Below are 16,009 nucleotides of genomic sequence, written 5' to 3' on the forward strand. Positions count from 1 at the left end.
TAAGGTGGATTACAAAAATATATTTCATGAAATGAGAAAAACACAACTTTCATCTTCAAAGACTCAAAGGTTTCAGTTATGTTCTACACTTCTTATTAGTGAATTTTTTTCGGGTTCCCTACAGTACTTTTTCCCAAGAAAGCCTGGCTAATGACTGAGTCTAAGAAGGCCTCATGAGGGAATCAAAAGTCTATACTGCCCTATTCTGCATTTAGGTTAGCTACTTTCTTCCAACCATGAACTTGCATTAGCTGTACATTTGCTTAAATAATTCCTGCAGTATCCCACCTAGATCAATGCTTATGTATGAATTTCCTATTATTTGATATATAGAACATATTAATGGATACACAAGATGGCTGCTTCCTATTAAAGAAGGTTAAATGTTATGAAACAAGCAACCAAGCAAATAAACTAGCAAGCAACAAACAGAAACCCCCAAGAGATTCTCAGGTGATGGGTCAACATCTGCTTTGAAAGCAAAAGGTCCAGAGTTGAAATCCCCCAGTGTGACTTCTGGCGTAACCATGCATGTCTGTAACATGAACAATGAATTTCACATTCCATGAGATACTCCATCTTAAAAACAATGTGAAGAAAATAGAGGAAGATACCCCCAATCTTCTGCTTGCCACTACATTCATGTACACAGGTATACACACTTATACACTCGTGTGTGTGTGCACCCCTCAGAAAATAATGAAAGAACACCAAATAAGTTGTAGAGTGTTCTCTACTATTGCTACGATTCTTAGCTGGGGTCCTCTTTGTGGATTCTTGGGAGTTACCCTAATACCAGGTTTCTCCTTAAGTCCACAGTGGCTCTCTATTAAGATACCTTATTCTTTGTTCTTTCACAGCATCCCTCCCCGCCTCACCACCCCATCCTTCATGTTCTAATTCCCCCTCTCATCCCCTTATCTCCCCCCACCCCTGTGCTACCCTATAGATCTCATCTAATTTCCCTTCCCATGGTGAGCCATTTATCCCTTTTTGGGTCCTCCTTGTTACCTAGCTTCTGTGGAAAGTAGGGGAGAACTGTGGTTGGAAGGTAAAATGAAAGTTAAAAATAAAAAAATTAAGAAGTTGTGTTGCTTCAAAATATATTTCTCTGTTATCTTTTTCTTAACGTTTTAGAATAAAGTAATTAGACTTTAGATTTTTTTCTGATTTTGAATGTTATCAACAGTGCTGCATGCAGCTATAGTTACATAGATTGAGAATAAACTAAACATCTCTTTAATGAAATTGAAACTACTTCCATGGCATATTCTCATTCCCTCTGGTCTTCAGGATGAACTCACATGAACATTCCCTGCTTGGCTGCTGTTATTTTGTGACTTTCACTTCATGATTATTGGAATGACATTAATTGTGATAAACTTTTTCTAACTTTTCTTCATTGTGCTGTTTGTTACACCATTACCAACATCCCTGCTGCCATTAGCAGCAACATCACCACTGCCATCACTATCATCACTCTTACTTGACAAATTAACTATGGGTGATACTATGAAAGAAAGCCTTGGTAAGTCACGGGAATTACTTTTTAGAATACCTAAGCATATCACATGTCTTCATATCCATAAGTATTGTACAATATTTGAAGTTTAAATTTGTAAAACCAAATTAAAGCATAAGATACATTACTGAAATAAAGTTTATGATACACAGACTTGCCACCACTTGTTGCTTTCCTTTTGAAAAATGTTTTTTTCTTCATTTATGAAGGGAATATCCTATAAAAAATACTGCCTTCTTACTTTTGTCAAATGGAGTATTGTAAAGAACATGTCCTTCCTTTTTGTTGCAGCAAAAAGATATTACTTTTTCCTGTCTGCATGAAATAGTTCTTTAGGTATTTGCCAAATCACACTGTCCATTCAGCAATTAAGAAATTCCCTCCTGTGTAACAAATACATTATTTTGTGTCTTTATTCTTAGGCTTATTATTTTGAGTTAAGAGGATTAACTTACTGCTGGAATTCTATTATTCTCTACGTTAGGTCAGGAAAGAAAAGATTAGTGTTGCAAAGAAAAATTACAAAGAACTAGTAATATTTGATACTTTTCTGTGTTTTAATTAAGCTGTTTTAAAGCTTCAGGTATAAATATATTAATAACATATCTTTGCTCATACTAAATTCTTCCTTGTCTCTTTATCACATTGTTTAATTTGTCTGCTATATAGGCTCTCCAAAGATAAGGTCTTCTTTCCCAGATTTTCTGCAAACAGGTACCAAATCACTCATTCTTAAATGTATATTTGCTGGATGTTTGCCCTCTTCATAGAAATGTCACAAGTATTTCATTTGTAAGTATCATCCACATCTCCAAGATCTACTGGTTTCTCTTACGTCCTTATGTACACATTATGTCCTAGCTCCATACAACTCAATTTTTCTGAATCCTGTCAAACATATGTATTCATGGTGTAAATAGCTAATCTCTCTGCATTACCAATTTTCTATGCTTAGAATTCTTAGAAAAACTCTGGGTCCAGGGAATGACACATAAAACTCTAAGTAATATTCTCTGAGCAACATAAAATATTTTTTCTCTCTTTACATTTTGCCTATCAGTCATTTCTTTATTGAAAAAACTGCTTGTGAATAACTCACATTTAATTGTAGACTTTTTTTCTTCTCCTCTCTTTTTTATTTAAATTAGAAACAATCTTGCTTTACATGTCAGTCCCAGTTCCCTCTCCCTCCCCTCCTCCCCTGCCCCCCACTAATCTCCTATCCCATCCCCTTTCTGCTCCCCAGGGAGGATGAAGCCTTCCACGGGGGAATCTTAAAATCTGTCACATCATTTGGAGCAGGGCCTAGCGCTCCCCCACTCCATGTATCAAGACTGAGAGAGTTTCTTTCTATGTGGCGTGGGCTCCCAAAGTCCAGTCATACACTAGGGATAAATACTAATCCACTACACGAGGCCCCATAGACTTCCCAGGCCTCCTAACTGATACCTACATTCTGGGGCTCTGTGTTAGTCCTATGCTTGTTTCCCAGCTATCAGTCTAGGGTCCTTGAGCTCCCCTTTTTCAGGTCAGCTGTTTCTGTTTGTATTTTTTATTTTTCAAGACGGGTTTTTCTGTGTAACAGCTCTGGCTGTTCTGGAACTAGCTCTGTAGACCAGGCTGGCCTCGAACTCACAGAGATCCACCTGCCTCTGCCTCCCAAGTGCTGGGATTAAAGGTGTGAGCCACCACTGCCCCTTCATATGTTGTTATACCTTATACTTACTGTAAGTACAACAGGCATCATGAGTATATTCTTTCTATGTTATCGTTTGGCCAACATGTTCTCAACAACAGCTTCACTTTTTTTAGTTGAACTCCTAGATTCCACATACAGGTGAGTTTAGTTCATATTTGTCTTTTGTGTGAGAAATGGTGCTACTCACTTCATAATAAGAGCACTGGAGAGTTGGAGCAATAAAGGCCAGACAGAATGGCAGTTGCATCAATTGAGCACAGAGAACAGGTTTTAAACCTTAACTCAAGCTAGACCCTTCTTTCCTTTTTTTTCCTCTTTGCTGAATAACCTGGAGGAGGGTACGCTGTTATATGTAACCCTGGTCTTAACTATCACTCATTCCCTTCTATTTATTTATCCCCCCCCAGTCCATGAGTGCATTGACTTCCATATTTGATGTACTGATTATTTTAGTGTGTATCATGTACATGAATTTGAAGCATGCATGTCTGTTGGTAATTCTCTGTCATAGACCTCTAGGTTGTTTGGGAAGGTACCCATCTAGCAGAGTTAAAAAGGGGATATTTAGATCATCAGGCTTAGCAGAAGGCTAGTATTTTCTGATCTTTGGTAGCTGCTCACAAGTAGGTTTGAAGAATGTTTGAAATGAAATATCAGATTTTACTTTTGATTCATGGTTGGCATGTTTCAATTATAATAATGTTCTCCATATTTGTAACAGATTTTTTTATTAAAGACTAAAAGACAGTAATATCCAATTTATACACATGTCAGACTTTATCTATATATCTTTTGATGGACTCAGGCATATTTTAAATTGGTAATGATAGTTTTGATAAAGTATGATCTCTAAAAGTATTTACATTAAATTTTTCTTTCTCAAATTTGTCTGTATTTTTAAATTTTGTGGGTTTAATTGCATTAATAGTATAAGTTGTGTTTCTGAACTGGTTTAATTTGGATAAATCTATGCCAAACATTCTTTGAAAGGGATGTTACCAAGTTTCCTATGACCTTTTGCAAATATCTATAGTGTTTTTTATCTCCCTGTATTCCTCACCTATCCTCTGCTTCCTTCCCCATCCCTATTAAACCCTTCCTGAATAATTATTCCCACCTTTATTTTTCTTCAAGAGAATTAAATTGTTTATTGATTACTTGTGACAATGGGTGATGCACAAGATTCATTCCCATCTGTTATTTTATCTGATATAATTATTCAATGTCAATATTACAAAGAGTATACCAACACTCATTTTATAATCAAATTGTGACTTTGCTTGGTTGCATTGATCCTTTCAATGAAGAAACTCATTCAAATCACAATAGTAACTGGCAGTTTAACTGTGCCTAAGTTTCTGAAGACAATGGGTTCTCCACCCAAGTGACCACAAATAAAGTCTACATGGAACCTGGCACCACCCTGAAGGAATTCTAACTTCACACTATAGGGGAAATTTACAAAGATGGTCCAAGTAAACTAACTTTACAGAACACATTTAAAAATTCTTTTTATTCAGCAACATGATCAGATTATTACATTTAGTAATCAACATTATAGGTCATAAGAAAAAGATGTAGAGTAAAATCCTTTGTTGGAATGCTTTACAGTTTCCATAGACCCAAACCTAAGTAACTTGTTATACAATGAGTCACACGTACAGTCCTGGAATTTTTTTCTCATACCCGTTAGTATTGTCTAAAACGTACCTTCTTTATATTGTCTAGGCTCGGCCACCACTGTTCATGGCTGAGTTCACAAATCTGTTGCAATCTGCAGCTTCCAGTCTTCTCTGGCTCTCCTTTCCTGCTAAGATTTGGTTCCTGAAAGCTATTAGAATCTTTGCGACTGCCATAGCCTCTGCCTCTGGAACCACCATAGTGACTTGGTTTTTCCTGGTGTCCAAAATAATCTGGTAGATGATGTCCCTTAGTGTCTTCTTTAATACAACCAGCAAAAATCTTTTTCACAATTAAGTGGATGCCTGGTCTCTGAGCATCTTCTCTATATTTATATTCTTTCATTCACATATAGAATAACCAGTGACAACAGTTGATGGCCATCACGAGAGGAAAAACAAGGTTTTATTAAGGTAAAGATCTGATCACTTGACCATAAACCTCTAAGGTCATGCACACAGAAGTATTTGTATAGCATAAACTACACTTGATGTTTATGTTCTTACAAAACTGCCACAAAATTGGGTGGGTAGGGGAGATGTAATGGATCTTGGATGAGTGGTGGGAGAAAGGGAGTATGATCGAATACATTGTACAAAATTCTCTAAGAACTAATAAAAATGTTAAAAATAGAAATCAAGCAAACAAAAATTATTGAGAATCATATTAAAATGTAAACATTTGAGTACAATTAAAAATGATTGGTAATGAGAGGAAGAGATATGAATAACTATGTTTAATAAATATGTAATAAATATGTGATGAATGCAGTTAAAATAAACATAAAACCTAAGAGAACTCTCACCCATGCTTGACTTCCAATATGTTATATTAGTTGTCAGTAAATCTTAGGTAAAGAGATATTACTTTCACCTTATAATTAGATACTTTTCTTACTTACATATAAGTAGGCATGCATATACTAATTTGAAGAATGGAAAACCACACCAATCTCTATCATGGATCTCTTATTTATATCAGCAGATATTTACATGGGAAGCATTGACCTTGTTTTCCTAAGTGTTTTTATTTTCTCCATTCTCTCACCTTCCTTTCAGGGTTTTTGCTGTTGTTATTATTGTTCTATAGTTATATGCTTTTGTTCACATATAAAATTAACAACTACAACTAAAGGTGTATGTGATTGGAAGAAAAAGGACATAAACAAATATACATGTACTTGCATACACCAAAATATGAACATATATATGTATATGTATCATATGTATATATATGTACTTTTGAATACATATAATTTCACTTAAATTATTGATTATATTGAAAAACAGTGTTTTTAAATTTCTCAGATATTGTTAAAATTGGAAAGGAAATTACTTATTGCATATAATAAAATGTTATGTTAGAATGTGGTATTTTTCTGCTCTCACACACTTACCAGAAAGCTGATAATGCCACACCATGTTAGTTATAAATATTTATAAAGCAAAATCACATCATGATTTTAAAACCACATGCCACTTTTCCACTACTCAGTAACAGTGATTAATAGAAGCTAAGTGGAAGCTGTCATTTTACTGATTCTTCAATTTAATTATTTATGATTAGAAGTGAACAGAGATCAAGATGTGTTCTTAAAGGTAATTCCTCTCATAGGATACTCATGTCTATGACTATGAATATGTTTAATTCACCTCAACTATGCTTTCTTCACCATTTGTCTTCAGATAATGAAATTATTTATAAAGCAACTCTTCTTCCAAAGAGCTGGAAACAATCAAGAGCAGTCACTGCCACCCACTGCCAAGGCACAGTCAGCCAATAACAAAGGCACATGGAGGACTCCTATTTGTAAATTGACAGCAAAGTTCTTATACTTAGAAATCAGTTGGGTATTTAGGAGGAAAGAAGCCCATCAAATTAGCCTGCAAGATTGACAGCAAGAGAAAGGTCCTACTTCACTTGCTCTTTCCCAACCCTTTCATAAGCGCCCCTGCCTTTGAAATTCAGGAATTGTGACCAAAGCCCTAGGCTGCTTTTGAAATTGATGGAGGAATCTCCTTTCTCCGCTCCCCCCCCCCCCGCCCCATTATTCTACCATTCTGAACTTTCCTTAGAGGCCTACTCTGAGATATATCCTGATTTGGTGGAACTAAACTATGATTAAAAAGTCATAGTCGTCTTAACTCTCCTGCTAGCTTGAAAATTAATTAGCAGTGTCTTGATAAGGCAAAAACAGAGACCTTATTTTAGCAGTATTTGGGAAAATCACAAACATTTACCATGATTGACCTTTGGTTGTGGTTTCAATTAGCAACTGCCAGTTCTTCCTTGTTCCTCATCTCTCAATTTTCCTCACTTACTCATTGGCTAATAATGCATGCTTAATAAAAATATCCATTTGTCAAGGAGGCTTTATTTTTTAACTGTGTGTTGACTCTGTAATAATGCGTAGTTTGACAGTGTAGTATTTATATTCTAATTTCCAAAGGAGTTCAGCTGCACTAGGGTTTGAAGCTGCCAAAATTTTGAGGTCTCTATTTTGACTCCAAATACCTGTCTTATCACTCCTAAACTGTTTACAGTTTCAGAATGGAGGACCTGTCAAGGATAGAGTAACATTTCTCTATGAATATGATTTTTCCCAGAAGTCACACAGAATATTATGTAGAATTAGAAATTAATTTTCATCAGAGAAAAACAGACTATTTCTTAATAAAATAATTATTTAATGATCTCTGATGTTGCAGCTAGAGTTAATATTCTTTTAATTTATTAATAGTAATCTTTTATAGTTTTATGATATTCTTCAACTATAATTTAGCAATGGTAAGCATTATTCAGAATAATATAAGTCAAAAATAATCACAAACCCCTGGATGCATGAAATAAAATGATATGGACATAATATGTGTATCTCTATCTTATTGTATTTAGAAAGGTACTGCGATTTAATCCATGCTCTTTCCCTTTATTCTGTTTCTCAGTTCTAGAGAACGGGGAAACAATTTTATACTGGTTGTGATTGTCATCTGTCAAGTATTAGATGTTCATATTGATTTTCTTTTGCTAATATGATAATTTACTCTATGTGATGAGGTTTGGCCAAATTAAAAAAAAATCAGTTTTATAAAACATGCAATTTTAAGGGGACAACTATTCTTACAGTCCTGCAAGTACTGACTTTATATTTCTGTGACTTTATATTAAGTGTTCTCACCTACCCATATTCCCTCCAGTTCTTAGTTCCTTCACCCTGGCCTCAGACCTCTTATTTATTTATTTATTTATTTATTTATTTATTTATTTATTTATTTATCTATTTAGAATTATTATTGCTATTACGAGGTGACTTGGAAGCGGATTTGATTTTGAAGCCAGGCTAATGAATTGTATTTAATTGTTATAACATCTTCTTGTACATGGATGAGTGCGCTGCTATTTACTCTTTCTCAGTTAACACTTGTGTTCCCAATGAGCTACTGATTGGCTGATACACGGCCTTGAATTCATGCAGTATATGGGTTCAGTGTAGGTAAATGTTTTTCCACCAAGAATGTCTGAAGTCCCCTTGACCTGTAGACATTTTTATTTCTAGAGAAAATTTGATAATGACACACTTGTGAAAGCAAGCCGAGAGCTAATTCTTTTGATGTGTTATTTATTTTTATCTATTTCTCATTCATCCTTTTTGAATCATCCCTCTAAGTCTTCCCATTTATGCTCCCTGCTCTTTCACAAATTCATGACTCCTTTTTTTTCATCAGTTTTCACACACACACAAACACACACACACATACACACACACACACACACACACACACACACACACACACAGACCATGCTCATTTCAGTAATGTTACTTACATGTATGTTTTCAGAACTGACAATTGAATATGAGACAAACAACTGGCAGGCTCTTCTCTGGAGACTATTTCTTCTGCTCTCAAATTTCTCTGTTGCCTATAATTCTCTGTGTAGGGTTGAAGTCTCTTGGGCTTTCTTCAGTTCATATTAGCATGTGTACTTCTGTCCTTTTAATTCAGCTGAGGTTTAGAGTCTTAAGTATCTCTTGGGCCATAGACCTCTGAACAGGGCTAGTGATGAAATGAGGAAATGATTGACACACCTACACTGAAGCTGGTATCAGGTGCAACACATGGGGGGGTTTAGAGGTGGGGGATGAGGGTTTAGTTAGTCTCCATAGGGGACCTTTGTATACAGGCAATCTCTAAATGTCTGGGAAGAGGAAACTGCAGATATAAACACTCAACATTTGTACTCCAGAGGATAGTTTTACCATCCCTCTTGTGTTTGGCCCATAGGGGTGATGGCTTTGCCAATCCACCAGAAACCAGTTTATTTTAGAATCCTCAAAAGACTAATTTCATGTCAAAATACACACAAGCAGTCTCTCACTCAGGGCTTCCTTTGCTCCGTATAGCCAGAGAATCCTAAAACATTACAGGCCATTGCTATTACCCTGGGATGTTCTAGAAATAGCAGGCAGGTCCCTATTGCTGTAGATACCACATACTTCAGAAAAAGGGACTAGAGGTCCCTAAGCTAGATTTTGTGAATTCATGGAACACTAGCTTTCATGGTACCAAATGATCTCACGCATGCTTCCCAAGAAGGGAAACAAACAACAGTTCTACCACGTTATGACACACTGCAGCTTACATGAAGAGATTTCCAATTCTAACTTTTATTTTCTTTTCCAATTTTATTTTGTTTTATTTGGGCAGAGGGGGAGATGGGTGGGATCAGGAGGCATGATGTGAAAGACACAAATATTAAATAAAGAGAAAGTTAAACTCTTATTTGTGTTTGTGTATGAGAGAGAGACAGAGACAGAGAGAGACAGAAAGACAAGACAGAGAGACAGTGTGTGGAGATCAGAAGTTGTAGGATTCAGCTGGAGATGTTACAGGCAGTTGTGAGCCTGCTAAAGTGAGTGTTGAGAAATTAATTCTAGTACTTGAAAGATTAGTAAATCTTCTACATGCTTAACCATCTATCCATGATGGTTCTGCATTTTCTACATGCCTGGTGGTGCCATTCATATAGCCTTATTTGTGAGCTACTATACTCCCCACACTGTTTCTATCAAGGTGGGAATAAATCTTTCCGGTTTTTCTATTGTTTCACTTTTTCTATCAAGTATTTATTTATTTATTTAGTGTTTTTTTCAAGACAGGGTCTCTCTGTATTGCTTTTGAGGTTGTCCTGGAAAACTCTCTGTAGACCAGGCTGGCCTCGAACTCACAGAGATCCTCCTGCCTCTGCCTCCTGAGTGCTGGGATTAAAGGCATGAGCCACTAATAACCAGCTAAGTTTTTATATTTTACTTTATTTTTATTACTTTTTTTCAAGACAGCATCTTACTATGTAGTGCTGCCTCTCTTTGAACTCACTATGAAGAGCAGGCTGGCTTCAACTCCCAGAAATCTGCCTACTTCTACCTCTTGAGTGCCCAGATTAAAGGTATGGGCCACTACATCTGGGCTTCCTATCTAGTTTTTAAAGAGAAGTTTCTTTATCTGTAAACCCTTGCTACTTAATTTGTTCAGTTATGCTATTACAAATGTCTCCTACCATGTCTCACCTAGTTTCCCCTGATTATAAAGACCCTTTGAAAATCTGAATATTTTAAACAGTTCATTTTTTTCTCATATTAAAAAGATGACATTTTTTCTGTTTTTTAACAATTCATTTGAAGGTCATAAAGGTACAAATTTACATTTTCTTCTCAATGATTAAATCCTTGATTTTGATATTTAGGACTTTGCTCTGACATTTCTTTATGTATAGGATAAGGTAAGATAATTTCTTAGAAAGTTATCTATATAGATGATCATTTTCATTAACAGTCTTTTCCTTTTGAACTGACCTTGAAATCAGCCATGATCATACATCATATCTGTTACATTTTAGTTTGCCTTTTCCTCACTGTGACAAAATAGCTGACCTAAGGAGCAAGGACTTCCTTAGAATCTCAATTGCAGAACCTGAATCTATCTTGGAAGAAGGTGTGTGTTGGAGTAGAGCAGCTCTCATAGGAGCAATCAGGAACCACGGCAGAAAGAGCCCCACTGTGTATTTCTTTTCCCCTATTGCCTTTTAGTCCATCTAACCATCCAGCCTATTAGATGATATTGTCTATATTCAAAGCAGGTTTTCCTCCTCTTAATCATCTTTGGGAACAGATTGGGTGAGTTCACATAGACACTCACCAATGGATGCTGTATTATTAATTTCTTTTCTACTTCTCAATTCAGCCAACTTGACAATAAATCCTGACCATCACATATTGAATACATGTGATTCTTTCATCTTTTCATTTCACAATAAGTGAGTTTGCAAAACACCATTCCAATGCTCACTCTATTACATTGGATAACAAATGGTTCCAGTTCAGGAGATGACCTAATAACTGAGAAAGTATATTCCCATTCTTTATTGGTTTCTATAAAATATATTGGCCACTTTTGAGGTTTAATCTTTCATATAATTTTGAAATTAACCCTGCCACACACAAAATATTTTGATGGTATCAGATGCAGATAAAATAATGTCTTCTATGTAGGCCCATATGAGTCATAAAGCAAAGAAGAAAAAAATGTAACTGTGGCTCCTTTAACTACATTGTAGGAGGCTATGAATATGCGCACATACTTTATTTGGGAAACATTCTTAAACAGTATGTAAATTAGAATTTGAAAAGTATGTTTGTCTAGGGCAATGCTGGAAAAGATTAGGATTTCAAGCTTGTATCTTTTCTCTGTCATCTTTCATGCATATTTGAGACTCGAAAGTGCTGTTAGTTCAGCTTTACTTTCACTGTTGCAATGTTCTAGTTCATTGAAAAATTACTCATATCTTTGTATTTTGTAGAAATCCACGTAGAAGGGAGTTTGATTTATGTTATAAAAGCTGTGATCTATTTAATATTAAGGGATAATAAATGATACTTTTTAAAATATTACAGTTTGGCTATTTGATCATATATATCACAGTTGATATCCATCACTCCACTCTCTAGATGAGGGTGAATCATTCAAGCATCGTGTACAGATTGGATGAGTTCACATAAGGTGTGTCAATACAACTTCTTTTTCTTCTTATCTAATGTGTCCACCAATTGTGAGATAGCAGTTAGCACATAGGTGCAAAGAATTAATGGCAGCTTCTGGAAACAATATGACTTATTGTTAGTACATCATTAAGATTGCTTACTTGTTTTGGTGGCTAGCTTCTTGAGTTCATTGTATATTTTGGATATCATACCTCTGTCAGATGTGGGGTTGGTGAAGATCTTTTCCCATCCTGTGGGCTGTCGTTTTGTCTTACTGATTGTGACCTTTGCCATACAGAAGCTTGTCAGTTTCAGGAGGTCCCATTTATTAATTGTAGATCTCAATGTCTGTGCTACTGGTGTTATATTCAGGAAGCAGTCTCCTGTACCAATTCATTCAAGGCTATCTCCCACTTTCTCTTCTAGAAGATTCAGTAGGGCTGGATTTATATTGAGATCTTGATCCATTTGGACTTAAGTTTTGTGCATGGTGACAGATAAGGATCTATCTGCAATCCTTTGCATGTCCTAATCCAGTTGTGCCAGCATCATTTGTTGAAGATGCTATCTTTTTTCCATTGTATAGATTTAGCTTCTTTGTAAAAAATCAGGTGTTCATAGGTGTGTGGGCTAATATCAGGGTTTTAAATTCGATTCCATTGGTCTGTCTGTCTACTTTTCTGCCAATATCAAACTGTTTTCAGAACTATGGCTCTATAATAGAGCTTGAAGTCAGGGATGGTGATGCCTCCAGAGGTTCCTTTATTATACAGGGTTGGTTTGGCTATCCTGAATGTGGATGTCAAGGAGGAGGCCTTGGCACTCTATGGGGCCACTGGTAGTGGATCCTTGGTATAAGTAGGGACTTTGAGATCCCATCCCAAGTGAAGGGATGCTGTCTAGGCCAGAACACATGGGGGAGGGCCTAGGCCTGGCCCAGGATGATGATGTGGAATTTGGGGAGCCCCAGTGGAGGGCCCTACCCTCTATGGGGGTCAGAGAGGGGAGAGGGTGAAGAGCTGGTAGAGATTTGGGGGGAGGGGAGGGAGAGGGAGAAGGGATTGACATGTGAAGCAAGCTTGTTCCTAATTTTAACTAATAATAATAAAAGGAAAGATTGCTTACTTGAACCATAGCTGTTTCATAGCATTCATATTAACATAGGTTTTTGGATTATCTTTCTCTTCAGTTCAGGTCTGCTTAAGGATGTTGAAAGTGAGGAAATTTAGTATGGTGGTACAGTTCAATCTGTTCTGCTAAGTCTATTTACTCTAAGAAACTAGAAAGTGTAAAGGTTGTGAAACAAAGAAACAAACTCAAATGTTGTTTTTGTTTGTTTGGTTTGGTTTAATCCTGTTATGTTACAGTATAAATAAACATGATGGGTAAAATAATTAGAACTGGAACCACCTTGTTTGTGTCTTAACTTCATTGACATGTCAATCTTAATTTACAATGAGTGAAAAAGAATAAAAAAATATTGGAACTTACAGAGTCCAACTTTGAAACTTCATTTTGACCCATTGCTTGCCAGTGTGAGCGTTGCTTGGCTTTAATCTTTTACCATGGAGTTAAAATCAGTTAGAATAAAATAAATTCTAAGACTTGAAGCTTTCTATATTGAAAATTCATTAAACTGACAGGAAAGAAAAACCACAAATTCATAATGATGAAATCAAAATCATTCTTGCAAATGAGGTCAGATCACATACGACTAGTAAAATGAAAAAAGTAAGTCAACAGCAAACAAGGCATACGGCAGGGCAAATTTCGTCTCCAATATAAGTGGAATAAATTTCATGCACAATTTATTAGTGCTGTCACAGAAGGTCTATCCTAAGACAGAATCAAAGGATATTGTTACATGTAGCACTACCAAGTAGTTTCTTGAAGCTGTTTTTCTTAAGTTATTTTATTCTTTCAAATGTTTGATAAAGGTACAGATTACTACAATCTATGTGAGTTCTATTGATTAATAATTGGCTTTTTATGAATGTGGATAGATATGTTTTTATTTTTAATTTGTATAGAATGATATTAAAATGTTTTAAGCTAATAGCTTTAAGTTTGCTCTGACCTTAGTTTTTCAAATTTCAGTTTTGGAGAATGTGATAATGACTAGGTAAGGTGAAACCAGAGCTTTGCAAACACTAACAAGAGAACCTCAGAGCCTCTTTACAGTAAGCAAGTTCAAAGTTTTATCTTTCTATGGTGAGTTAAAATGCTAATTTAAAATATATTATTTTAACTTATCTCTTTAAAATGTCTGACATGAATAGAATTTTATGTCTGATTTTCTATAAGTATAACAGAAACTCCTTTAAAGCACTACTTGTAAACCCGGCAAGCTTCATTCAATAATTTTAGAATGTGTTCTTGTAGATAAAACTTTCTAAAGAGGATTTTAACTTAATTATAGGTATAACAATGATATCCACACATTTTTCTTGGAAATTGGACCATTTTGTTTAACTAGTTTTCTGGAAAGTTTTGCTCTCTAGAAGGAGGTATATGTTTTATAGCAGTATATCCATTTTCCCCCAGTAGGTATATAGATTCAGAGAACTTCAGCAATTTGCTTGAATTATACACCAGTTCATTGAAAAGTCCTAAGTAGGTGAGCATTCCTCACTGACCACCCAGCAATGGTGGAAATGCACTGTTACTGTTGCTCTTTCTGAGACAACTGGGCCCTACAGAGATAGGTTTCTTGCTTTGTTGACCTCAGTAGCTCATTTCTTTCAGCATTATAGGTGTCAAAATGTTTTTTGAGGATGATCACTCAAAATAAATGCCTTTTCCTCTGCATTTTAATCTTCATAGATCATTTCTGCAGGAGCCAGTGTGCAGGGCAGATGCTTCTGAACATGAAACTCATCTTTTCCTTCTCCTGTGGCCACCTGGTTCCTGCCTCAGCATTTGCATCCACCTCACAGTCCAGCTGCTTCCTCTGCTGCTGGCTCCCTGGCTCCCCCAGTAAAGGCACAAGTGCTGTGTGAGCAGTGACCCTTGTGGCTTCCCTGTCACTGTCCAGCTGCCTATAGCCTGAACACGTACTGTAACAGATTCCTCTCACATTTGTGATGTCAGCCTGACACAACTCTTCTCTACTGCCCTTGTCCATTTGCCTTGCTTCAAGCTACTGTTCAGAGTTTGATGATTCTACATCATGTTCCAAATGCCTATCAACTCCTCACCATTGAATTTCCAAAACTATTCTGGGCTGCACATCTCCTTGGACTTTGCCCATACTCATCTCTAAAGGCAAATGCAATTTCCCTCACAGGAAGATGAAATGAATAAAGTGTTTCATATAGATGAACATGACTATGTTGGTCAACAAAGCTTTAAAGCAATTTGGATTCTTAAAAATGCATCCATATCATACTAAATTTAGATGCAACTGTTGTCTATATTGAGGCCTAGAAGATAAGCTCATCACTCCTCTCTGCACTGGATTCTTGGAGTTCAGCTCAGTGTTTAGCTGTGGGTGTCTGATTTGGCTTGTATCAGGTACTGGATGAAGGCTCTAGGATGCCATATAAGAGGATGTGAAAATTTTAAAAGATGTAAAAACTAGGCATTTTAATATGATGACTGGTATTTTTAGTATTTCTTAGTGTGTATTTGTATGTGGTATGTATATGTATGTTTTTTGTGTGTAGATACCTATGTATGCAGGTATGGAGATACAAGGTCTTTGTAAATGTTTCCTTGATTGCATTTTATATTGAGGCTGTATCACTGCTGGATGGAAGTACTTGACCTCAAATTTCCCATCGAGCCATAGTTTTAAAAGCAATATGGTACTGACACAAAAGAAGGCACAGTGAGTAATGAGATAGAATTGAGGACCCAAATATAATTCCACAAACTTAAAATCCCTGACTTTTGAAAAAGATCTTGAAAATACACACAAGAGAAAGATAGCATTGTCAAGAAATGGTGCTGGGAAAACTGGATTATCTGTATTCGGAGGAATAAAACTTGATCCTAATGTCTCACCATGAATAAAAATTGATTCCAAATGAATTGCAAACTTCAGTGTTAAACCTCAAGTTCTGATATTTCC

This window comes from Cricetulus griseus, chromosome 4, assembly GCF_003668045.3.
Source record: "Cricetulus griseus strain 17A/GY chromosome 4, alternate assembly CriGri-PICRH-1.0, whole genome shotgun sequence".
In the NCBI taxonomy this organism is placed as follows: Eukaryota; Metazoa; Chordata; class Mammalia; order Rodentia; family Cricetidae; genus Cricetulus; species Cricetulus griseus.